This window comes from Zingiber officinale, chromosome 4B (assembly GCF_018446385.1).
Source record: "Zingiber officinale cultivar Zhangliang chromosome 4B, Zo_v1.1, whole genome shotgun sequence".
Lineage (NCBI taxonomy): Eukaryota > Viridiplantae > Streptophyta > Magnoliopsida > Zingiberales > Zingiberaceae > Zingiber > Zingiber officinale.
In genome coordinates this window covers 25,703,928-25,729,340 of record NC_055993.1, presented here as the reverse complement: position 1 = coordinate 25,729,340, position 25,413 = coordinate 25,703,928, and the positions used below count along the sequence as shown (strand labels likewise).

Genomic DNA, 25,413 nt, shown 5'->3' with positions numbered 1-25,413 from the left:
CAAATTCTCAAACACGAAGAGAGAAAGAAGAAGTATGCTTATCCAACGACGACGAGTGATCTTCAGATCCAATCCTTTGCTTCTGGAGTTGATGTGATGATGAAAGATCGCTAGCCCAATGTCCTGGACGGCGTGGAATGACACCAGAGTCATTCTCCTATTGACGGCTCACCTCCCGGCTCTCCCCCCGGCTCTCTCCCGAAAAAGGGTTAAAACCCCTTTCATAGGCTAGGGCGCGGTGCGGCGACACGACCATGCAAGGATGGCATGGTCGTGCCCTTTCTTGGCTCTGGGTGCGCTGCACGACCAATTGACACGGTCATGTGATGCTGGGGCTCGGCTCTGGGGACACGGCCGTGCAGGGTTGCACGATCGTGTACTGCCTGGTTTCGGTCATGGAGGCACGACCGTGCAAGGTTGCACGACCATTCTTTGCTTGGCTGCTGGCTGTGAGGTACGACCATGTGGGGTTGCACGATCGTGCTCAGATCCCTCTCTGGATTGGCCACACGACCGTGCAAGGTTGCACGACCGTGCTCTCTACTTTGTTTTGGTACGTCGACAATCATCATTTTCACTCCAAAAGTTGTCCCTGTCAACACAAAATCAAACAAAGAGCAGATATCCGAACAAAAGTGTATATATGATGAATACACGAGAAAAGAGGTGATCATGCAATGAATGTATACGTAAAAAGCAAGTGAATGTGCGTTAAAACATGCATAAACGATCATAATATTTACACACATCACACCCCCAAACTTGAACATTTGCTTGTACTCAAGAAAAACGCTACAAACTATGTTCATGAGCGCCTAGCAGTGTTTCATAATCCCTAGTGCATTCGCCTAACTCTATCAGCTAGTTTCATTGATAAGCATGATTGCGGAGTTGCCTAAGTATGGCCTAAGCATAAGTTCTTTGTGCTCGGTGCAATAGGTAGCTCAAACTCTTTAAGTTTCAATTCTTTGTCCTAGTTAAGTCATCATACAATTGAGTTCCTAATGTTTCCGGTGATAGGCACTTACCTTCCACACACTTGGTTCATTTTTCTTAAATTACACAAGGTCTCAAAGGATATTTCTCGGAATCAAGAGAAACATAACATTCATTTCCCCAATAACCTAACTCGGTCTCAAAGGGGTAAATTGTTAGTTTCCACTCACAACAACTATTTTTTTATCCCTTATTCATTTTTTTGTGCTATAGTGTAGCACTGATCACACATGCAGGATACATATGTTGGGATTTAGATTTTTCCAAATGAGCTTCCATGATCTGAGATCATCTAGTAACCAAAATGTAAATAAGAAATCACCATGGGAACAAAAGTACTAAATAATTTGGATGAATCATAACTATTCTAAAAGTATTTCTACTATTTAAGCTCAAGTACTTAAGTGTAGTGTAAATAAGATCCTTAAGGTTAGGCCAAAACTTATACCAAATTCCGTATAATACTTAGCTTATTTCATGCTACTAGAGATAGAGAAAGGAGATACACCAAACATACTAACACTATCTTGACAACACATAAACTAAGAAAATGTTAGTCATTTTGCTATCAGACAAGTAGAAGAAAAAGTAGAAGGTTTGATGTTTTAAAAAAAACAAAGCAAAGTGCAAATAGAAATATGAAACTAGAAAAATGCAAAACAAAATACAATGCAAAAAGAAAAGAAAACTCGAAAACTCAACTCAGGTTGTGCAGATAGACACAACACCCCCCCAGACTTAGACTTTTCATCATCCTGATGAAATCAATACGGTGACGGGGGTGGGGGATAAGGGGGTTCCCAATGTGTGTCAGGGGGAAATCTAGGCATACTAGGAAGATGGCCAATGCGTTGATGATATTGATAAAGAGCATCTACTTGTTGTCTAGTGATATCCATATCATCCATAAAATTTCTCATTCTTTCTTAGTCAACCTCATAATCCTGAACGAACCCTGTCACCTAACTATGGAAGTCCCTATTAAACTGAAATGAACCTGTATCTCCCTAAACTGGTTGTCAGATAACTTGAAGTGACCCTCCAACAATCATTGTTGGGCATTTTGCTTCTCATGAAGGGAGTCTAAAGAGGCACGGAAGTCAGAAAAATCAAACATAGAGGATCCTGTGCCATATGCAAAAGAGTGCCTAGGAGGTTTCGGATGTCCGGAAGGCTGCGAGAATCCTGATAACGAGGGCTCTTGGTGGTACTCGGTTTCTTCTATAATGGAGGGCACAGTCTCAGGGTGTAAATCAGCAATCACCCAATTCGTGGGGTCGCGAACTGAAGTGCGCTCGGGGCAAGGAAGGGGTAATGGAAAACCATTGGTCCTAGGGAAGGCAAACTCATTCTCATCCCGACAAATCATCTTCATAGCAAGACAAGAATCGATATCAATCTTGTCATTACCATGAATTACCTCTAATCCATCAAACGCACAACCCAGATTGAATGCTACTTGGGTGATCAATCCACCAAACACTATCATCCCCGAATATGCCTTAGCTGCCCTCAACAAAGTTTGCAAAAAATGAAATCCGGAATCAAAATCAACTTTATTCAACATCGCCCAAAGAGAATCGAGTTCTATCTTTCTAACCACCCCATCACTCTCTCCTCGACCAAATATCATTTTTCTCATCACTCGGTGAAGGTATCTAAAGGTCGGGTTTTACATGCGGGGATGCCTTGGCTCTAGAGGGTTCATAAGGGTCTTTTGATCCGGTTATCAACATCCAAAATTCATTGCATCTTATTTCATCATCAAATCCACGGGCACCACCAATGGCTAAACCAAAACAATTATTGAAATTACTAAAAGTCCATTGAACTTCTTTATTCATCATCCTAAAAGTTATGACCCCTACGTAGTCATTCTCAGAAGAAAATTTAACATCAATCGAGCTCAAAAATTCAAGGATTAGGGGGGGGGGGGGGGTAAGTCGGTGCATGAGCGTACATAATATCATTCCAATCTAAGGAACTAATCATCCAATCTACATCATCCCTAATTCCTAGCATGTCCATAGTAATGGGATCCATATATTTAGTGCATGTAATCTTCCTAGCGTCAAGGATATCATATCTAACTTTTTGTTCATTCCTTTGCCTTTTGAAGAAGACGCCTTCCCTTTGCCTTTGTCGCCTCCTGGTGCATCTCCTTCACCAGATCCACTGTTTCCTCGACGAAGTCTCTTCAAGATCTGCGACATGATGCAAGGTTGAGGAATTTCTTATGGAGATGGGTCTTGAGGATGGGAGAGGAGGAGAGGAAGGAAAATAAGGGAAGTTTCTTCTCTCTTTTTGGATTTGTGGCTTAAAGAAGTGTTAGATCTAGATGTAGATCTAAGAAAAAATGAGCTCTATGTTGGTGCAGGAAGCATCCGACGATCGAACTCGTGTTTTGATAATGGCAAAGAATTCAAAGTTAAGATGTTTTGTAGTCTAACAAGTCTACTTAAGAATTTCAGGAAAGTCCTAGCTGCGGTTAGGCAAAAGGTAAAACCCTAGGGTGTAACGACCCGGCCCTTTGGCCTCTTGGGCAGCCCTTGTGGCGGCCCAACTGGCGACCTTTATGTCATCGGCCCATTTGGCGACCTCTTATGTCGTCGACCGACGACCCTTTGGCCGTGCCGTTACTCACTAGGACTTTCCACCCCTGGCCAGTGGATTTTTGCCTCCCCCAGGATTCGAACTCTAGACCTCCAGGCTTAAGTACTAAAGTTTATAGTTGTTGCCCACCGGAAGCGATCAAGGATCGCGGGCCTTCGAGTAGGAGTCGCCTTAGGCTCCGAACGAAGTAAATCCCTTTATGTCTTTGTCTTTATTTTATTCCGCTGCATTTTAATTACTCTGATAGTTTTCCGTTAATCGAACAAATAGCCACGAGCGCTATTCATCCCCCCCTCTAGCGCGTCTCGATCCAACAATTGGTATCAGAGCGGGGTTGTTTTGAATCGGTGCAACCACCATTCAAAATAGTTTTTTTTCGTGGTTTTGTTCGGAGTCAATTAGAATTTAGCCACATAGCTATATTCTAATTCTTTTTCAAATCGAAGTTGCTCAAAGTTGGTCAATACCACTTGGGCTCGTTTTTTTTCCTTTTTTCCTACCCGCACTACTAATCCAAGACTCAGTCTTGGAATAGATCTTGTTGTTTCTGTTTCTGTAGATCTAAATGGCCCAACAGGAAGGATATAACACCGTTCGTCCCCCACTATTTTCCGGAGAAGACTTCGGATATTGGAAGGGGTGAATGGAGATATATCTAAAGATCCAGTTCGACACCTGGATGATCGTCAAAATAGGACTGCAACTACCAACTGATACAGACGGTAAGCCTACATCCTGTGAGAACTGGGAGCCAGCATTTATCAAAAAGGTGGAAGCAGACGCCAGCTCCACAAAGTCCGTCCATTCACCTCCGCAAAAGAGCTATGGGAGAAACTGATCGAACTTCACGAAGGCACCTCGGAAACCAAGGTAAGTAAGCGTGATTTGTTACTAAATAAACTATACAATTTGAAAATGCAGGAAGGCGAGACGGCAAGCTCTTTGCACGCCCGAATTCAAGATATCCTGAATTCTCTACATGGAATCGGGCAGAAGGTAGAAAACAGAGATATAATAAGGTATGCCCTTAACTCATTCCCTAGGAGTACATTATGGGCATCAATGGTAGATGCCTACAAAGTCTCTAAGGATTTGTCCTCCTTAAAATTAGACGAATTATTTAGTGAATTTGAACTCCATGAACAAACTAATGCACAACCATCCGAGAAAGGGATTGCTTTGGTTGCAGGAACGAGTCGAACACGGGAATCAAGAGGACGGCGAAAAGTTGAATCGGAATCAAAAGATGAACCCGATTCAGAAGATTCAGAAGATGAACTGGCCAGCGAATTTGTGAATCTTGTAAAGAAACTCTACAAGAAGAAGAAGGGCTTCAACAAGAAAGATCTGAAGAAGGCAGTTCAATCCAAGGAGGCTCAACTCAAAAATAAAGTTCAAGTCACTTGCTACGGCACATAAAAGCCAACTGCCCAATCAAAAGGAAGCCAAGAAGCAAAGAAGAAGGAAAGTCCTAAAGGCAACTGGGACGAATCCTCTTGGAGGACGAAGACGACGAACTCGACCAAACGAGTTTACCCAGATCAGCGAATCCGAGAGCGAGTCAGAAGCCGACTCCGAGCAAAGCCACAGATCCGCATCCGTTTCCGAAGGGCCAGACTCCGTTGTAAGTATTCCTATGCTTAATAATTTAGTCAATTATTTACTTCGCAAATTAGCCAAGTCAAATTTGAAAATTAAGTCACTTTTAAAAGAAGTAATCATTCTTAAAGGAGTAATTAACTCAAAATCTTTAACTGAAGATTCAACTCAAGTACAACAACTTGAGAAAGAAAATTCAAATCTGAAAAATCAGTTAAAGATTTAAAAATTACTTTAGAAAAGTTCTCTCTGGGCTCCAAGAATTTGGATCTAATTCTTGGGACACAAAGAGCCGTCTACAATAGAACTGGGCTAGGATATAAAGTAAAAAGAAATATAAATCTTATTTATCCTTAATAAATAAACAAAGTAGTAAATCAGTCCAAGCATGGGTCCCCAAGTCCAAATTGATAAATCAAATTGGACTTGGCCAATACTGGGTTCCGAAGGATCAAATATACTACCTCGACAGACCATATCGAGGCCGTGATCCAGGGAAAGCTAAAATGAAAACGATCTTAATTCAAAATTCGAAATTAAATTACAAATTCAAAATTCAAAATTAAATTACAAATTCAAAATTTAAATTTAAAAATAAAATTCGAAATTAAATTAAAAATTAAAAATTAAATTACAAATTCAAAATTTAAAATTAAAAATTCAAAATTTAAAATTTGAAATTAAATTAAAAATTCAAAATTAAATTACAAATTCAAAATTCAAAATTAAAAATCAAATTCAAAATTTAAAATTCGAAATTAAATTAAAAATTTAAAATTAAAGTACAAATTCAAAATTTAAAATTAAAAATCAAATTCAAAATTTAAATTCGAAATTAAATTAAAAATTCAAAATTAAATTACAAATTCAAAATTAAATTACAAATTCAAAATTCAAAATTAAAATTCAAAATTCAACAAGTCGAAATTATAGAAATGAAAAATAGATGGAGGATCCAAACTAGCTGGCACCTCCAACTGAACTACCCGACAGGGTAACTGAACCTAATTTACCCGGAATGAGTAAAACAAGAATAGATTACCCAGCAGGGTAATTAAGGTTAGATTAAAACGGGATAAGTTTAACTTGAACCACAGTACTGGTGAAGTTTTTGGATGATAGTACGTTAGGGAAGCTTGGGCATCGCATGTCTAGGAAGATATGGCTTCGACCTGGTGCATTTGGCCAAGTGGAACTGACCGAAGCTACCCTTAAATCGATCCTAACTAGTTAGACCAAGTTTTAGTATTAAGTTCAATGGGTAGGACTATTTGGAAAACCTCGAAGGCATGGTTACTTTAATGAGCTCCTTGTGACTCACCATAGCCTAGAAGTTTATCCAAAGAATGCTTACTTGTTGAACCCAAAGCTAAACCTGAATCTAACACAAGACTAAACCAAACCCTTAAATTGAACCTCAATTCATCTCACAATAATTATAGGATTCCCTGATTGAGAATTTAGATCGGGTGAGATGACTAAGTAATTAAAACCAAACTGATAATTAATTTAAAAATTATTTTAAAAACTTAAATTTCAAAATTATTTTAAAATTAACTTTCAAAATTATTTTTAAATTTCAAAATTATTTTAAACTTAAATTTAAAAATTATTTTAAAAACTTAAAATTCAAAATTATTTTAAAAACTTAAATTTCAAAATTATTTTAAATTTAAATTTCAAAATTATTTTAAAAACTTAAATTTCAAAATTATTTTAAACTTAACTTTCAAAATTATTTTTAAATTTCAAAATTATTTTAAACTTAAATTTCAAAATTATTTTAAAAACTTAAATTTCAAAATTATTTTAAAAACTTAAATTTCAAAATTATTTTAAAAACTTAAATTTCAAATTAATTTTAAACTTAACTTTCAAAATTATTTTAAACTTAAATTTCAAAATTATTTTAAACTTAAATTTCAAAATTATTTTAAACTTAACTTTCAAAATTATTTTTAAATTTCAAAATTATTTTAAACTTAAATTTCAAAATTATTTTAAAAACTTAAATTTTAAAATTATTTTAAACTTAAATTTCAAAATTATTTTAAACTTAACTTTCAAAATTATTTTTAAATTTCAAAATTATTTTTAAATTTCAAAATTATTTTAAACTTAACTTTCAAAATTATTTTAAACTTAAATTTCAAAATTATTTTAAACTTAAATTTCAAAATTATTTTAAACTTAACTTTCAAAATTATTTTAAAAACCTAAATTTCAAAATTATTTTAAATTTCAAATTATTTTAAACTTAAATTTCAAAATTATTTTAAAAACTTAAATTTCAAAATTATTTTAAACTTAACTTTCAAAATTATTTTAAAAACTTAAATTACAAAATTATTTTAAATTTCAAAATTATTTTAAACTTAAATTTCAAAATTATTTTAAAAACTTAAATTTCAAAATTATTTTAAACTTAACTTTCAAAATTATTTTAAAAACTTAAATTTCAAAATTATTTTAAATTTCAAAAATATTTTAAACTTAAATTTCAAAATTATTTTAAAAACTTAAATTTGAAAATTATTTTAAAAACTTAAATTTCAAAATTATTTTAAACTTAACTTTCAAAATTATTTTAAACTTAAATTTCAAAATTATTTTAAACTTAAATTTCAAAATTATTTTAAAAACTTAAATTTCAAAATTATTTAAAAACTAAAATTTTAAAATTATTTTAAATTTCAAAACTATTTTAAACTTAAATTTCAAAATTATTTTAAACTTAAATTTCAAAATTATTTTAAAAACTTAAATTTCAAAATTATTTAAAAACCTAAATTTCAAAATTTTTTAAACTTAAATTTCAAAATTATTTTAAATTTCAAAACTCTTTTAAACTTAAATTTCAAAATTATTTTAAACTTAAATTTCAAAAATTATTTTAAAAACTTAAATTTCAAAATTATTTTAAACTTAAATTTCAAAATTATTTTAACTTAAATTTCAAAATTATTTTAAACTTAAATTTCAAAATTATTTTAAATTTCAAAATTATTTTTTTATTTTAAAAACTTAAATTTCAAAATTATTTTAAACTTAACTTTCAAAATTATTTTTAAATTTCAAAATTATTCTAAACTTAATTTCAAAATTATTTTAAAAAAAATCTTAAATTTCAAAACTATTTCAAAAACTATTCTATAAGAAATTTGTTAATTAAAAAAAAAAAAAATTGGACACGTAGAATCCGTAGGCGCCTCCATCTAAGAGGAGGCGCCCTCAATCAGTGGTGGGAAATTTCCCGCCGCCCACTTAAGGAGCCTTAAGAAGCCCTTAAGGTGTAGCATCCCAAATTTCTTCAATTAGAGTCCTAAAAGTAATTTAAAAATATTTAAAAATACTATAGAAATATTCTAGAGATTTTTATGCAATTTTTGGAGGTCGTTTGGTATTTTTACTAAACGAAGGAAGTTTCGACAAAAAAATGTCCAAGCCGAGGTTTGAACCGGAAACCTCGGTTTTAAGCAGAAGTTCGTTTAACCAACAGACCAGCCGCGAGTTTCTCGGTAAAACCTGAACCCAATAGTATTTAAGTCGTAAGAGAACCCAAAGTTAGATTTAGTTATAAAGGATTAGGTTTTCTTTCTCCCGAAACCTATTCCCTTCCTCTTCTTTTCTCTCACGCGGTGTCCATGACTCCTTCTCGGGCGAAATCGCAGCCGCCGCCAGGATTCCTTCCTCCGGTGGTCGGCGAAGGTTTCCTTCCGGAGGAGGAAGCGGCCGGGGAAACTCAAGCTTCGCCGCAAACCCTAGATCTCTCTCTCTTCTTCGGTTGTAAGCCCAAGAACACGAAGGTGAGTTGCTACTCACCTGCAGTAGGATAGCTCCGGGATTTGTTTTCCTTGCTGTCGTGATTTAAGGATTTTGGTTTTATGCTATTGCCGTGAGTTTGATTTTTGAAGCATGTGGTAAAGATTAGTGGTTTTGTGCCTTCTACCGTGAGCCTCCAGGTATGAAGGAGGATGAAGGGTATAGATTAAGCATGTGGGTGTTCACCTCAGGCCTTATGGCATGTAGGAGTGGTTTTCGGACTTGTTCTTCTTGATTTCGAATCATGCTGTAAAGAATATGTTTGTGTCTTTTGATTTTTTGAAGCATGCTATAAAATTGCTTGTGTTGGTTGCTACCATGACCATTAATTTCGAACCTGTTAGGTTGAATATGAGATCACCGGATTTGCTGTGGCACTGATCATCTTTGAGTTGCCTGCATTGTGCATGATAGATAGAGTTTCTAGTTTTCCTTTGATGTTTGAACTTACCTTAGCTGAGCATGTTTTGTTTTCACTTACCCTTAGCTGATCATGTGCAGTTTTTCCATTTACCATTAGCTGAACGTATGCAGTGTTTCATTTGCTACTGGTTGGGTATGAGCAATTCTTTTTGTTTTGCTATTAGACCTTATTCATGCACTGAAGTTGTAGAATTGTTTAAGCATATTATTGAGCATGTGCAGTTGTTAATTGCTATGAGTTGAACATGATCAGTTTTCTTTATTACTAGATACACATGAGCAGTTTCTTTAGTTTTTATTTGCTATTTTAATAAGCATGAACAACCATGTATTCTAGTGGGAAAATAAGAGTTCTATCAAATTCTTTTAGAAGCATTAAGAAGTAAAAAGAAAGAAAGAGAAAAGAAAGAAAAGGCCGAGGCCTTAAGTAGATCCCAAAGTCAAGACTTTAGGGATTTTTGGCACACAAGGTGCCTATTAAAATGCCAAGGCATTTAAAGAAAAAGTAATTAAGATTATAAGTATTTTACTTTTAAGAAGAGGCTAGTACCCGACTTCCGAGGTTGTCGTTAAACAAATCCAGGTCTTGGCCCTGGTAGACCGAGGTATGCTCTTTTAGGATTGGTGGCTCGCTACCCCAACCTATTAGGGAACGCGCATAAGATGGTACTATGCCTAGGCCCAAGAAGAAGTTGATTATTATTTTGAAGTATTATAAGTATAAGTTTTTGAACAAGTAAAATAAGTTTCACATCAGTATAAAAGTATTAAAAAAAATAAGTTTCACATAAGTATTAAAGAATAAGTCTTTAAGCAAGTGAAATAAGATACAGAAGGTGTTTAGAATTCAGTAAGTTAAGTTCTTTATGCAAGCATGATAGTATAGACTTGCTTTACATGTTTAGCCTTTCAGTATGTTTCTTTGCTAATAGAAGAGCATGAGTTAGTTTACTGTTATTTGCCATTTATGAGCATGATTAGCTATACATTTAGTATTTCAGTTAGTATGATTCCTTTGCTATTTATGAGCATGAGTAGCTTTATATGTTAGTATTCAGTTTTAGCATGTCTTTATTTATATTCATGCATATCGAGTTTTTGTGAGTTAGATAGCGCTCACTAAGCTTTATGCTTATAGACTGCACTTCCTCCTACTGCAGATACAGGAAAGGAAAAGGTATAGAAAGGAAGGCGACAAGGAGGTGTTCGAAGGATGTGTGATGCCAGGACTATGGAAGCCTTGGGACTTAGTTTAAGAATTTATTAAGATTGCCATTTATTAAGAATGTATTAGATGAGTCATTTAGTCTTCCGCTGTTAGTTAATTGTATGTTTTTATTTTGTTTCTGCTATTCATTTTTTATTTCATTAAACTGCGTGGTGATGTTATTCCTTTTGGTTGATTGATATGTGTTCCAGCCGCTTGTGGCTGAGTATATATTGCATGTATTGTTAAATATGGTCACCGGTACAGGGGAGATTCTGCCGGAATTTTTCGGTAAGGGTTTCCATGTGATTTTTAATCACACCGGTTAAGTAGAGTTAGTAGTAAGTAACGGTCATCCTTAGAGTGTAGTAGTAGTAAGAAGGGTGGTCGTTACATAAGGCGCCTCCGAAGGCGCCCTAAAGGGATCAGGAGGCGCCTCAAAATCTTTCTTTTGTCACGAACAGAAGCATTGTTGCTTCCGTTCGTGTTTCGCCGCAAGCCGCCGATTACTTCGGATTCTTCCCAACCAAGGCGCCCTCTACCTCTTTTCTTCCCTTTCATTCCTAGCTATGCCTCCTAGGTACAATCTAAATCCTTCTTCAATTGCTTAAATCCTATATTCTTGCTAGTTTTACAATTTTTTTTTGCATTATGTCAAAAATAGGAAGCGTCGTATTGTGGATACCACACCAGCAAGGGCCCCTTCCACGGACCCGAGATTCCCCTCGGAACAGCATAAAATAGATTTCTCTAGGTTTACCTTTGAGTCAATCAAACCTAGATATATTGGTAGGGAGTTTTTGTCACAAAATTATCAACCCACTATCCAAATGATAACCCATTATCATTTAGATAAACTGGTTGATTGCACCACGACTGTCAATCAAGACCTATGTGCCCAGTTCTATCACAACCTTGAAAAGGTTGATGAAAGAACTTATACCACCAGGGTAGGAGGTACTGACATTCAGTTCACTCCATCACTACTTCGCACCAGCCTAGAGATTAGGGAGTCTGAGTGTACATTTTTATGTTATCCGAGTAGGCCCCTACCTTTTGGTGCCCCCTATTCCCACGTTACATTAGACGACATTTACATGCATTTCTATGGGGAGGAGAGACCCTTAGGCCTGACTGAGTTCAGATCCACTCTTCTTCGAGTTCAGGATTATGCTATGTACAGAGTCCTGACAGCCTGTATTCTACCCTTATCAACTCGGGATGTCTCGACGATGCGACCGTCCCACTCGTTTTTCTTGTACGCCCTCAGCCAGCACCTGGATATAGATATAGCCCTCCATATATTTCATAATATTATCCTTGCATCTAACACAGTCACATCTGGAGTAATTCATATGCCTTATTGTCATATCCTGACCCAGATATTCTCCAGATCTAGGATAGACATTACTAGAGGGGTTCTCATCCCACTTACCCTCTATGATGAGGTCGGTCAGCGTAGCCTTAGATTAGCAGGGGCAGAGATCACTGCCGAGGGGATTCTGGCCTGGAAGGGCCGACCACCACCAACTGCTGCCCCTGGTTCTCCAGAGGCCGAGGGCGCACCTGATGCAGATGAGGAGTGGCCAGATTTTCTGGCAGAGGACTTCTTCGCAGATCCTTCCACCTCCGCCGGACCCTCCTCCTCAGCCGGGCCGTCATCTTCAGCATCACTCTCTGTCGAGGATAGACTCACTCGACTTGAGATCCAGTCCACACAGACGCGACGAGATGTGTTAGACAGCATCTCTTCGAGGGGAGCTTTGCCGATAGGGACAGCCTCAGCCGCCACCTGAGCAGCACCTAGCCGATCCTCCAGCCGACGATCCACCTGCTTGATTCTATCTTTTCACTTGCCTTGACATACTATTGACATCTGGGATCTTTCTGTTACTCAGCTTTTGATGTATATCTTGGATGTTTTAAATTGATTAGACTTATTATTACTCAGTTTTAGGTGTTATGTTCTATTTTTTTCAAATTCTAGAAAAAATAGTTTTCAAAACTCCAATTTTTTCCTAGATTTTAAAATTATGGAATTAACCTAGGTTTTCCCCCTAGATATCATGTTCCCCTAGAATTAAGCCAGAGCATCTCACAAGCACCTAGGTTTACCTTGATTGTGATTGACAAACATAGAACGACGTGAGATGCATAGGGTATAGCCTGTACTCAAGAATGCTTATATCTGTGCATCAATATGAGTTTGAGCGTTAAATATGCAATAAACATTAATCAAGTTAAATTCTCCAGCTCTAGTCAAGTCTATCTGGACCAAAATAATTTAACTTGACTAACCTAGTGAAAGCTACTGTCCTGTAGACAATCAGCAAGTAACTAAAGGTTAGACAGTTGGTAAAGAACTCTCACTTTTTTTAAGCATATTTTGTTCTTTATGGCTCTGATACCTAGTAAATCAATCTAGTAAACATGACTTATGCTTGGACCTAAGGACCAACTAAACTTAAATAAATAAATAACCTTATCCTAAAACTTAAACTAAGTTCCAATTGACCTTAACTTTCACACCCTATTGAACATAGCTAAACTGTTGACCTTAATTGTGTACAACTCAATCAAATATCTATAATTGCCCATTTTTGAGTTATGGCAAAGGGGGAGAGTAGCAAAAGTAAGTAAATATGTGAACATAAATTCAAGTTAAAATTAAAAAATTAGGGAGGCAAAAGTTAAGGGGGAGCAAAAGTTAAGGGGGAGAATATAGGGCAAACTTGCTTTAGTTACCTTGTTCATCTATACTTAGCAGATTTGCTTGTGCTAAAAATGTCTATCTATTCGTTTATTTACTTAACTTTGAATTTGAGTTGCCATAATCAAAAAGGCGGAGATTGTTGGTGCAGGAAACATCCGACGATCGAACTCGTGTTTTGATAATGGCAAAGAATTCAAAGTTAAGATGTTTTATAGTCTAACAAGTCTACTTAAGAATTTCAGGAAAGTCCTAGCTGCGGTTAGGCAAAAGGTAAAACCCTAGGGAGTGGTAATCCTAGGTCATAGGGGGTGGTAACCCTATGCGGAAAGTCTTGGTAGGTCGATGTCTTCAGGCAAAAGTCCTAGGGAGCGGTAACCCTAGGTGGAAAGTCCTGGTGTCGCGAACCAGGTGAAAGACTGGACTAGCCGGGGAAGCGGATGTCCAGCGGAAAGTCCGGAAGCATCGAGTGCTGAGCAAAAGTCCAGTCGATCTGGAGGATCGACTAGCAACAGGTAAATCTCCTGAGTGGAGTAGGTGAGGACGCGTTCCCCGTAGAGGGAATAGTAGGCGTCGGGTCGACCTAGGGTTTTCGGTCGGAAACCCGAAGTCAAACTCGGACAGTCCGGAGACTGTCTATACTTCATTTATCATGTTTATTGTGCTAACTTTGTGTTGCAGGATATGGTTTGGGACTAACGTATCTTGCAGGTGCAAAGGAGCAACCTAAAGCCTCGGATGAACAGTGTCCGAGGCGCCTCCATGGAGCTTGGAGGCACCTCGGGTGCAAAAGCGGTTGAAGGGAGTATAAGGCGCCTTGGAAGGCGCCTTGAGCAGGGTATAAGGCGCCTCCAAGGGATGAAGTTCGACCAGTTCAGATCTGACCCACGCGGAAGACTAGGCAGCATGGAGGCGCCTTAAACACCCTTTATAAGGGGGTTTCGACCAGCATCTCAGTAAATCAAGTTCTGAGCTTTCCTTCTTCAAGGTGCTGCTAACAAAGTCATTCCGAAGTGCTGCTGCAACATTCCGACGACCCGGAGCTTCGTTTTTCTCTTCTTTAAGTTGTCGGTACAAAGTTATTCTAATTGTTGTTGCATTTGTAATTTGTAATTCTTATCGAGCTTATAGTTGTTACCCACCGGAAGCGATCAAGGATCGCGGGCCTTCGAGTAGGAGTCGCCTTAGGCTCCGAACGAAGTAAATCCCTTTGTGTCTTTGTCTTTATTTTATTCCGCTGCATTTTAATTACTCTGATAGTTTTCCGTTAATCGAACAAATAGCCACGAGCGCTATTCACCCCCCCTCTAGCGCGTCTCGATCCAACACTCTAGAGGTGGGAAATTAGGGTTTGATGAGGTGTAGTAGGGAGGAGAAGGCTTTTGGGAGAGAAGGAGATGGAAATAGGGTTTTTTTTGAAGAAGTGGGCGGCGCACATGGGTAGGGGCACGATCGTGTCTTATAGACACGACCGGGTTAGGTTGGATTCTGCACGGCCGTGCCGATTGGCACGACCTCCTCTTTTCTCCCCTCGGCCAAGGTTGCACGGCCGTGCTAATTGGCACGACCCATTCCTCCCTCTTCTCTGCACAAGTCTCACGACCATGCCAATTGGCACAATCTGAGTCTTCTCCTTCTCTCGCAGTCTCGCACGACCGTGCCGATTGGCATGGCCTGTGTCCTTCTTCTCTCTGCATAGGTCACACGGTCGTGCAAGTTTTCACATCTCGTGGCCTTCATCCATCTTTTGGCTTCGCACGACCGTGTGGGATCACATGACCGACTCCTTTAGGCTCACGGTGACTCGCCTTTCACTCTTTCGGTTCCTCTGACGCCTTCACACCCATGAAATGCTGACGGCCAGCTTGTGGAAGCTCTGCACATCCTAAAAATGAATACCTAAAAGTAAAGAAATAATAAAAATACTCGACTAAACTCACCAAAACTAGAACAAAGAACTAGAATGAAAAACCCTTGGGTTGCCTCCCAAGAAGTGCTTGTTTTAGGTCTTTAGCTCAACCCCATTTCAGTTAATGTGGACTAACCCCGTGGAAGCACGACTCTCCTCCTAGGGTTAATGCTCTAGTCTGCACCTTTAGTTTCGCTCATGCGGGACACATGCATTTCTTATTGCTCGCTGGAGGGAACTCTCATGGAAACTATACTCCTCGACTTTGTGTATGTTGATCTTGCTAGAATTGCCCTGAGAAGAGGGGTTGCAGATGGAGGAATCAGATAAATCAAATTCGATCTTTTCTTTGCCGATCTCAAAAGATAACCTGTGATTTTTCACATCAATGATGGCTCCAGCTGTGGCAAGGAATGACCTTCCAAGGATGATCAGTATCTTGGGATCTTCCTCCATATCCAAGATAATGAAATCTGTGGGAACGATACATCCACCCACTTCTACTGGCACGTCTTCCACTATTCCCATTGGGTATCTATATGAATGGTCGGCTAATTACAATGCCATAATAGTCAGTTTAATATTCTGGAGTTCCAGCTTCTTACATAAAGAGTATGGAAGTAGGCTAACGCTGGCCCCCCAAGTCGCAGAAAGCTCTCGGTATGAGTTCAGAACCAATTTTGCATGGTATGGAGAAACTTCCTGGATCTTGAAGTTTTGGTGGAGTAATTGCTATAAGTAGAGCGCTGTAGTTCTTTGTTAATGCTACGGTCTCGAAGTCACCCTTCTGCCTCCTGTTAGATAAAATACCCTTCAAGAACTTTGCGAACTTCGACATTTGGTGCAGTGCATCTATCAGTGGTACTTCTACTCAAATTTTCTTGATCTTCTTCAGGAATTGGTTGAACTCTTCATCCTTCTGGGAGGTTATCAGTTTCTGAGGGAAAGGAATCGTCTGACTCTGTGGGGGAACTTGAGGAGTTCCTTCAACTTTCTTAGTAACCTCCTCTTCATCCCTGTTTTGATTCTGATTGGGCATTAGGGGAGAGGGCTCTTTCTCTGAGTCAGGTTTCTTCTGAGTAATGATTTGGGGGTCTCCCAAAGTTCGTTCACTCCTCAGCTCGATGCGGTTGCAATGTTCCACTGGGTTTATATCTGGCTTCCTTGGGAATGCTCCCTATGCTCTTGAGATGGATTGGGGTATCTGGGTTATCTGGCTATCTTGCATCTTCTGATGTTTCTCAAAATTTTCCATTCTTTGAGTTAACAACTTGATCTCATTCTTTATCTCCTTTTGCTTTGAGAGAGCTTCTTCAAGCATCTTTTCAATCCTGGACAATTGTGAAGGTTGCTGTTGAAAAGTCTGTTGTCCATATGAGTAGCTCTGCTGCCCAAGTGAGTAGCTCTGTTGTCCAGGTTGATAGCTCTGTTGTTTTGCTGGCCCTTGGTCCTGATTGTTCCGGTATGAGAAGTTTGGGTGATTCCTCCAACCTGGATTGTATGTGTTGGAGTATGGATTGTTTTGCCTTTGGTTGTAGCTGACTATCGCATCACACTGCTCAAGTTAGTTTATCTGTGCTTGTATTGGCCCTAGGGGGCAAGTATCTTGAGCATGATCCGTACTTTCACAAGTCTCGCAAACATAAACTATCGCATTGGCCGTGGTGTTGTTGTTCCCCATGGAATCAAACTTCTTGGTCAGAGCGTCTAGCTTTGCAGACATGAGAGTGACTACATCTACATTGAATTTCCTTGACGCTTTTATTGGATTCCCTGAGAAAGAACCACCAGATCTTTCTGATGCCCACTAATTGTGATTCTATGCCACATTCTCTATGATCTCTTCAGCTTCATCAAGACTCTTGTTCATCAGTGCTCCTCCTATTGCAGAATCTAGGGATACCTTCGTGTGATAGTTGATTCCATTATAGAAGGTGTATAGAACCAACCATTTCTCAAGGCCATGATGGGGGCACTGTCTCAGCATACTTTTGAACCTGTCCTAGGCTTCAAATAATGATTCTGAGTCTATCTGTTTGAAGCTTGCAATCAGATTTCTCATATGAGCAATTTTGCTTGGTGGATAGAATTTGTCCAGGAATTTCTGCTCACACTGCTCCCAGGATGTAATGCTATTTGTTGGAAGGGAATTTAGTCACTGCTTGGCTCTGTCTTTCAGGGAGAATTCAAAAAGCAATAACCTTACTGATTCTGGAGGGACTCCATTCACTTTCATGGTGCCGCAGATCTCGTAGAAAAGCTCTAAGTGGTGGTTTGGATCATCGTGCGGTCCTCCTCCAAATTGATTCTGCTGAACTATGTGAATTACTGCAGGCTTCATTTCAAAATTGTTGGCTTCGATTGGCGGTCGAGTGATGCTAGATCGAACCCCTCGTGCATAAGGTGCTGCATAATCCTTCAACAATTTATCAGCCATCTATGAAGATTCTTGTGCTGCTTGAAATGTCTTCTGTAGGTTTCTTATTCTCAGGAAAGTCCTATTGATCTCTACATCAAACGGTAGAAGTTGTCCTGAAAGATTAGCTCTTCGCATGCAAAAATAAGATAGGAAATATAGTAAAGAGGAAAAGATGAAATAATATTATTTTTGGTGTTTTTAATAAAAATGCATAAAGTAAAGAAAAACAAGAATAAAATTATTTATCTCTAAATGCAAACTAAAGGAAAGATAAAGGAAAAGAAAACAAAGTTTAGTCTAATCTAGTATGACTATCACCAATGTTATAGACGCAGTCCCCGGCAATGGCGTCAAAAACTTGTTACGCTTTTGCAAGTGCACAGATTCGTTGTCAGTAATAAAGATTATCGATCCCACGAGGACTGGTTATAAGCACTAGTGATGACACACTTAGGATTAGCTACACTATCGATGGTTGAGAGTAATCTAAGGAAAGAGATTAAAAGTGGAAACGAGAACTAGCAACGAGAAGAAATCAACCTGGGTAATGAAGAGTTCTAGGAGTTTGATTTCATTGTGGTGGTATTGATGTATCACATACTATCCTATACTCATTGTCCATCAGCATGCATTCGCCAGAAACTAAAGCAACTATCCTTAAGCACCAAACAAAGATGATCCCTATGAAATCCTATTACGGTTAACCCCTATCACTAGGGCATCTCGGTAGATCACAAGGACACAACTCTAATTGATGTTATCAAAGATAGAATTAAGGAGCTTAGTTTGGTCTCTTACTTCCTTGTGAAGGAGTCACCTCTCCTTTCAAGGAAGTACCCTAGATGTCCGTGAACGGATTACCCCTGTCACTAGGGCCCCTAGGGTGTACGATCTAGGGTATTCCCTCTACGAGGTTGGCAATTCCTACACAATCAATCAACACGACAAAGAGATCGAGTAGTCGAAACAAAGCAAGCGAAATCATTCAATGGATATAAACATAATATGAGTCTTACATCAAAACCAATCCACAATTACTCCCTCATCCTAGAACAACGACTTTACTCCATAGACGTCGGAGAAAAACCCGAAGACATGATGTATTTAAATATACAAATTCTCAAACACGAAGAGAGAAAGAAGAAGTATGCTTATCCAACGACGACGAGTGATCTTCGGATCCAATCCTTTGCTTTTGGAGTTGATGTCATGATGAAAGATCGCTGGACCGATGTCCTGGACGGCATGGAACGGCACCAGAGTGATTCTCTTGTTGACGGCTCGCCTCCCGGCTCTCTCCCCGGCTCTCCCCTCTCCCGAAAAAGGGTTAAAACCCCTTTTATAGGCTAGGGCGCGGTGTGACGGCATGGCCGTGCAAGGATGGCACGACCATGCTCTTTCTTGGCTCTGGGTGTGCTGCACGACTGTGCCAATTGGCACGACCTTGTGATGCTGGGGCTCGGCTCTGTGGACACGACCGTACAGGGTTGCACGTTTGTGTACTGCCTGGTCTCGGTCATGGAGGCACGACCGTGGAGGGTTGCACGGTCGTTCCTTGCTTGGCTACTTGCTGTGAGGCACGACCGTGCGGGGTTGCACGGCCGTGCTCAGATCCCTCTCTGGATTGGCCACACGGTCGTGCAAGGTTGCACGACCGTACTCTCTCCTTTGTTCCGATGCGTCGATAATCATCGTTTTCGCTCCAAAAGTTATCCCTGTCAACACAAAATCAAACAAAGAGCAGATATCTGAGCAAAAGAGTATATATGATGAATACACGATAAAAGAGGTGGTCATGCAAGGAATGTATACGTAAAAAGCAAGTGAATGTGCGTTAAAACATGCATAAATGATCATAATATTTACGCACATCACTTGGGTTGACGCACATAAAAAAGGGAGAGATTGTAAGTACCCCGGGTTAGTTTGATGTGGTCAACCAAGTTAAGTGTATTTGATCATTTTGTCTAAGTGTGAAAGAGCTTAGGAATATAAGAAGTCGAGAGGAAGATACAACTAGTGCGAAGGATGACATAGTAAGGGAGGCAACGTGCTTAGTGCATTCGAGGGATGAAAAGCTACGAAAGAGTACACCGGTGGACGAGAAGGATGTGCACGATGTTTAAGGGACGAGAAGCTGAGGAGGAAACCCGCTCGAGGAGAAGGTAGGAGTTGGGTTCGAGTGAACTCAACTCTGGATAATGGGAGCAACACCCACGAGAAGAAGACCAACTGGAGGCTGATCTATCTTGTGGAAGGTGTCTTTCATAGCCTATGGAAAGCGCCTTCAATGCCTCATGGAAGACACCTTCAAACCTATGAAAGGCGCCTTTAAACCTATGGAAGGTGCTTTCAATAGCCATTAGCCAAAGATAAAATTTTATTTTTTGTAGATAAAATCTATCCTATTGAAGGCGCCTTGGACCACCTTGAAGATGCCTTCAAGCAATGGATAATATTTTCTAGGAGCTATAACAAGGCTCCTGGACCTAGGAATTTAACAACAACTTCTGTAATTAATTTCTAGTTTATTTCTGAGCTTTTAAAGAGTGTAAGAGGCTTCTCCGCCTTTAACGATGAAGATTTTCATTGAGCTTTCAATCACCTTGGATTAACAACCACTTAGGTTGTAACCAAGTAACTATTGCGCCTCTTTTCTGTTAAGTTGTTATTTCTTTAATGTTAATTATCTTTAGTTGCTTAATTTAATTATGCATCCTTGCTAAGAAAAAGTAAGAGATTATTTCTTTTAACTTTGGTTTCAGGCAATTCACTACCCTCTTACTGGCCTATCAGGACCAACAGAAACATCTTGATACAACATTTGCTTCCTTTGGAATGGAACCACAAAATGTAAGACTAAGACTTTCTATAGATGAATTTTAGCCATTGGTCAGTCAGAGCAACAATATTCATCTAGGACAATTATATTAACATTGTATAACTTACCTCCATGGATGCGTATGAAAGATAAATTTATGTTCCTTACTATATTTATTCTAGGTCTAATGAATCCAAAAGAAAAGAAAGATGTTTTCTTACAACCACTAATTGTAAAGCAGAATGAATTATGGAATATAGTCTGATGTGCATAGATTATATACTCTTTTATGCATGTTTTTACGCACATTTACATACTTTGAGCATGCTTGATCTATGCATTTTTATACTTCCAGCTTTCCTTTTAGCATATTTACTCTTTTGGTTCGGAGATATGCTTTTTGTGCATTTTCTGTACACAGGAGTCAAAATTGGTGAAGATTATGCGTCCTCGGGCAAGCTTGGAAGGAATTGAAGGGAGAGAGCATCAGGCCGTGTACCACACACGGCAGTGTTTTAACAGAGGGAAGAGACATGGCCGTGTGAATCTCACACCGTGTCTTGATTTGAAGAAATTAGTGCAGATGCCTTACATGGTCGTGTAAATCTAGGGCCAAGCCGGTGGTGGCCGTGTGCACCACACCACCGTGTAGCATTTCCAGAGCGAAGGGTCTGGCCGTGTGCATCCTGCGTAGCATTTCAGAGCGAGGGTCCGTGTGAGTCACTGCAGAGAAGGAACGGACATGGTGTGAATCTCACACCATCGTGTCATGGGGCGCTGATTTCTGCCTATTTAAACCTTCCTTCATGAATTGAAAGTCTCTCTCCCTTTGGGAGAAGGCAAGATTTGGTGGTATCCTCCCATTCTTGGGAGGATTTCTGGGCGATTCGAGGGGAGTTCTTGACGATTTCGACTCCGGAGCGAGGATTGGATCCGAAGACGAGGCTTCTTCGTAGATAAGTTTTCTCTTTTCCCCTTTTCTTGGTTTCTTGGATTGGGGATTTAAGAAATGCTTGTAATCTTTATTTCTTCGGATATTCTTCCTCGATTCATGGAGTAGATCTTGTATTCTAGGATTAAGGGAGTATTTGTATGATGGATTGATGTAATCTCTTATGGATTTGCCATTTTCTTGTTTCAATGACATTGTCTTGCTTGTATCAATTAGATCTTGAATGATTAATGGTGATTTGTGCTTAATTCTCATTCTTGATTGATTATTTGGATTTCTTGTGGACTTTGTAAAGATAAACTCTCACTCGATCATCCGAGGGATCCACGTGACAGGTGCAAGCCCGTGTAAGGACGTTTGAGAGATAATCTTGAAGAGGAAATAGGAACATTTAAGAGAGTAGGATGGATCTTGTGCTTAGTTTCTTGTATCCTGATAGATTAATAAGTTGTGGGCTTCCATGTTGATATCCGAGGAATGCATAGTAATAGGTGCGCTTCTGTGTAAGGACAACGTAGGTTCACGTCTAATTGATCATATTTAGATACATTTCTCAGTCCTTAGCCGGTTATCTATTGCAAGAGAAAATCGGCAACTTTCTACAAGTGTTTAGCAATTGAGGGATAAGAATTGGTGAACCATTTACATTCGAGAAATCTTACAAAGAAATCGAAACTCCTAGAATCTCCCTTTATCATAACCCAAAACACTAAACTCTTGTTTGTTGATCTTTAATATTAGATTTGTTTACCTTCACTTTGCATTTGAAACAATTGGATAGTTGTTTAGCTAATTCGCATTGAGACATTTCTAGTGCTTATTCCAGTCCCTGTGGATACGATAATCTTTTATATTACTTGCGACATTTCCGTACACTTGCGGTTAACATTCCCCGGCAACGGCGCCACAAAAACTTGTTGCAATCCGCAAGTGTACGGAAATGTCGCAAGTAATATAAAAGATTATCGTATCCACAGGGACTGGAATAAGCACTAGAAATGTCTCAATGTGAATTAGCTAAACAACTATCCAATTGTTTCAAATGCAAAGTGAAGGAAAACAAATCTAATATTAAAGATCAACAAACAAGAGTTTAGTGTTTTGGGTTATGATAAAGGGAGATTTTTTGCCAAACACTTAGAGTTGCCGGTTCTCTCTTGCAATAGATAACCGGCTAAGGACTAGAAATGTATCTAAATATGATCAATTAGACGTGAACCTACGTTGTCCAACATGGAAGCCCACAACTTATTAATCTATCGTGATACAAGAAACTAAGCACAAGATCCATCCTACTCTCTTAAATGTTCCTATTTCCTTCAAGATTATCTCTCAAACGTCCTTACACGGGCTTGCACCTGAGAGTTTATCTTTACCAAGTCCACAACAAATCAAAACAATCAATCAAGAATGAGAATTAAGCACAAATCACCATTAATCATTCAAGATCTAATTGATACAAGCAAGACAATGTCATTGAAACAAGAAAATGGCAAATCCATAAGAGATTACATCAATCCATCATACAAATACTCCCTTAATCCTAGAATACAAGATCTACTCCATGAATCGAGGAAGAATACCCAAAGAAATAAAGATTACAAGCATTTCTAAACCCAAAAAGGGAAAAGAGAAAACTTATCTATCGGATCCAATCCTCACTCCCAGAGGAGAGATCCCTTTCAATTCATGAAGGAAGGTTTAAATAGAGCAGGAAATGGGGCGCCACACGCCCTTGACACGGCCGTGGTGCACACGGCCACCACCTGCTGGGCCTCTGATTCACACCGCCATGTAAGGCATCCGCCTAATTTCTTCAAATCAAGACACGGCTGTGAGATTCACGGCCATGTCCTCTTCCCTTCCTGTTAAAACTACACGGTCATGCTCTTTCCTTCCAAGCTTGCCCGAGGACGCATAATCTTCACTAATTCGACTCGTGTACGTAAATGCACAAAAAGTAGATCTCCGAACCAAAAGAGTAAATATGCTAAAAGGAAAGATATAAAATGCATAGATCAAGCATGCTCAAAGTATGTAAATGTGCATAAAAGAGTATATAATCTACGCACATCACTCCCTCAGACTTAAACCTTTGCTTGTCCTCAAGCAAAATGCTGCAGTCTAAATTCATATGTTCTACAACACATTCATAAAACCTAGTACACTTTCCTAACTCTATCAAAAGGTTTCATTAAAAAGCGTGATCATGGAAACAAGTAAAGTATGGTTCAAGCATAAGAATCTTGTGCACAGTGTAAAAGTAACTCAACACCCTTCAAGTTTCAATCCATGTCCTAGTCAAGTCGTCATCAAATTTGAATTCCTAATGTTTCCAGTGAAAGACAAGTAACCAGTGATAGGCACTTACTCACCATTCACTTGGTTCATATTTCTCAACTAACCCAAGGTCTCAAAGGTGTGCTCAATCTCAAGGGAAGCTAAGCAGTCATTTCCCCAGTAACCTAACTCAGTCTCAAAGGGGTGACTTGCTAGATTCCACTCATGACAACTGTTTTTTATATCCCTTATTTTATTTTATTTTTTTTATAAGTGTTTGCATTGTGCAAAACTTATTCACAAATGTACTTTTAGCACACATGTTGGGATATTTTGATTTTTCCAAATGAGCTTTAATGATTTGAGCCTCATCTAGTAACCAAAATGAAAGTTGAGAAATCACCATGGAAACCAAGTACTAAGCAAACAAGATGAATCATGACTATTTCAATGGCATCAACTATTCAAGCATCAAGCACAAGTGTAGTGAAGATAAAATCCTTAAGGTTGAACCAAAACTAAAACTCATCACCATAAGATTCTCAGCTTATTAATGCTTCCCAAGATAGAAAAAAGAACTACACAAAGTTTACTACTAGCATCATTCGAACATCATGAATCAAGACAATAATCGTGCTAACATTTCACTTGAATCCAAGAAAGCATATAAGCAAAGATTTGATGTTCTCAAAATTTTTTTTTGCCATGATTATTTCAAAAACAAGCAAAATAAAGCAACAAGCAATGAAAATAAGAACCAACATGAAAAACTAACAAAAAACTAAAAACTGAAAACCAAACTAAACAGCACATGACACCCCCCCAGACTTAAACTTTTCATCGTCCCGATGAAATCAATATGGTGGAGGAGGTGGAGGTGGACGAGGGAAAGGAGGTCTACGACGTGGTTGGCCAATAGGAAAACTAGGAAAACCTGGAATCTCACCCAAGGATCTATGATACTCATATAAAGAATCTACTTGTTGGCTAGTAAGCATCATGCTCTGCATAAAATCTCTCATCCTAGCCTGATCAGTATCATAATCCTGCACAAACTCAGCCACTTGACCTTGAAAATTCCTCGTAAACTGAAAATGATTTTGTACCTCCCTAAACTGATCATCAGATAAAGAGAAGCGCCCCTCCAACATTTTTCGTTGGGAATCTTGCTTCTCATGAAGTGATTCTAGAGACGTACGAAAATCTGAAAAATCAAACCTAGAAGATCCCGTGCCATATGCAAAAGAATGCCTAGCGGGCTCCATAAAACTAGAAGGCTGCGGGTGTCCATATGACGAGGGCTCATGATGTGGCTCAGTGTCTCCAGGTATAGAAGGGTTATCCTCAAAATCTAACTCAGAAATTACCCAATTAGTCGGGTTACGAATAGTAGTTCGTTCAGGAAAAGGAAGGGGTAAAGGAGAACCACTCCTCCTAGGAAACGCGAAACCATTCTCATCCCGAACGATCATTTTCATAGCAAGACATGCATCAATGTCAATCATGTCATTACCATGAATTATTTCCAACCCATCAACATCAAGATTTAAATTATAAGCTATTCGGGTAATCAAACCACCAAAAACAATTGATCCCGATGATGCCCTAGCAGATCTTAATAAGGTTTGAACAAAATGAAAACCAGAATCAAATTCAACCTTA

The 25,413-nt window shown here is 38.8% G+C and overlaps 1 non-coding gene across 1 annotated transcript; it reads left to right on the top strand.

Moving 5' to 3' along the window:
- Positions 1-17,237: 17,237 nt before the first annotated feature.
- LOC121978901 lies at positions 17,238-17,343 on the top strand. The gene has a single exon (XR_006111229.1). It is a non-coding gene; the product is annotated as a small nucleolar RNA R71 (small nucleolar RNA).
- Positions 17,344-25,413: the final 8,070 nt, after the last annotated feature.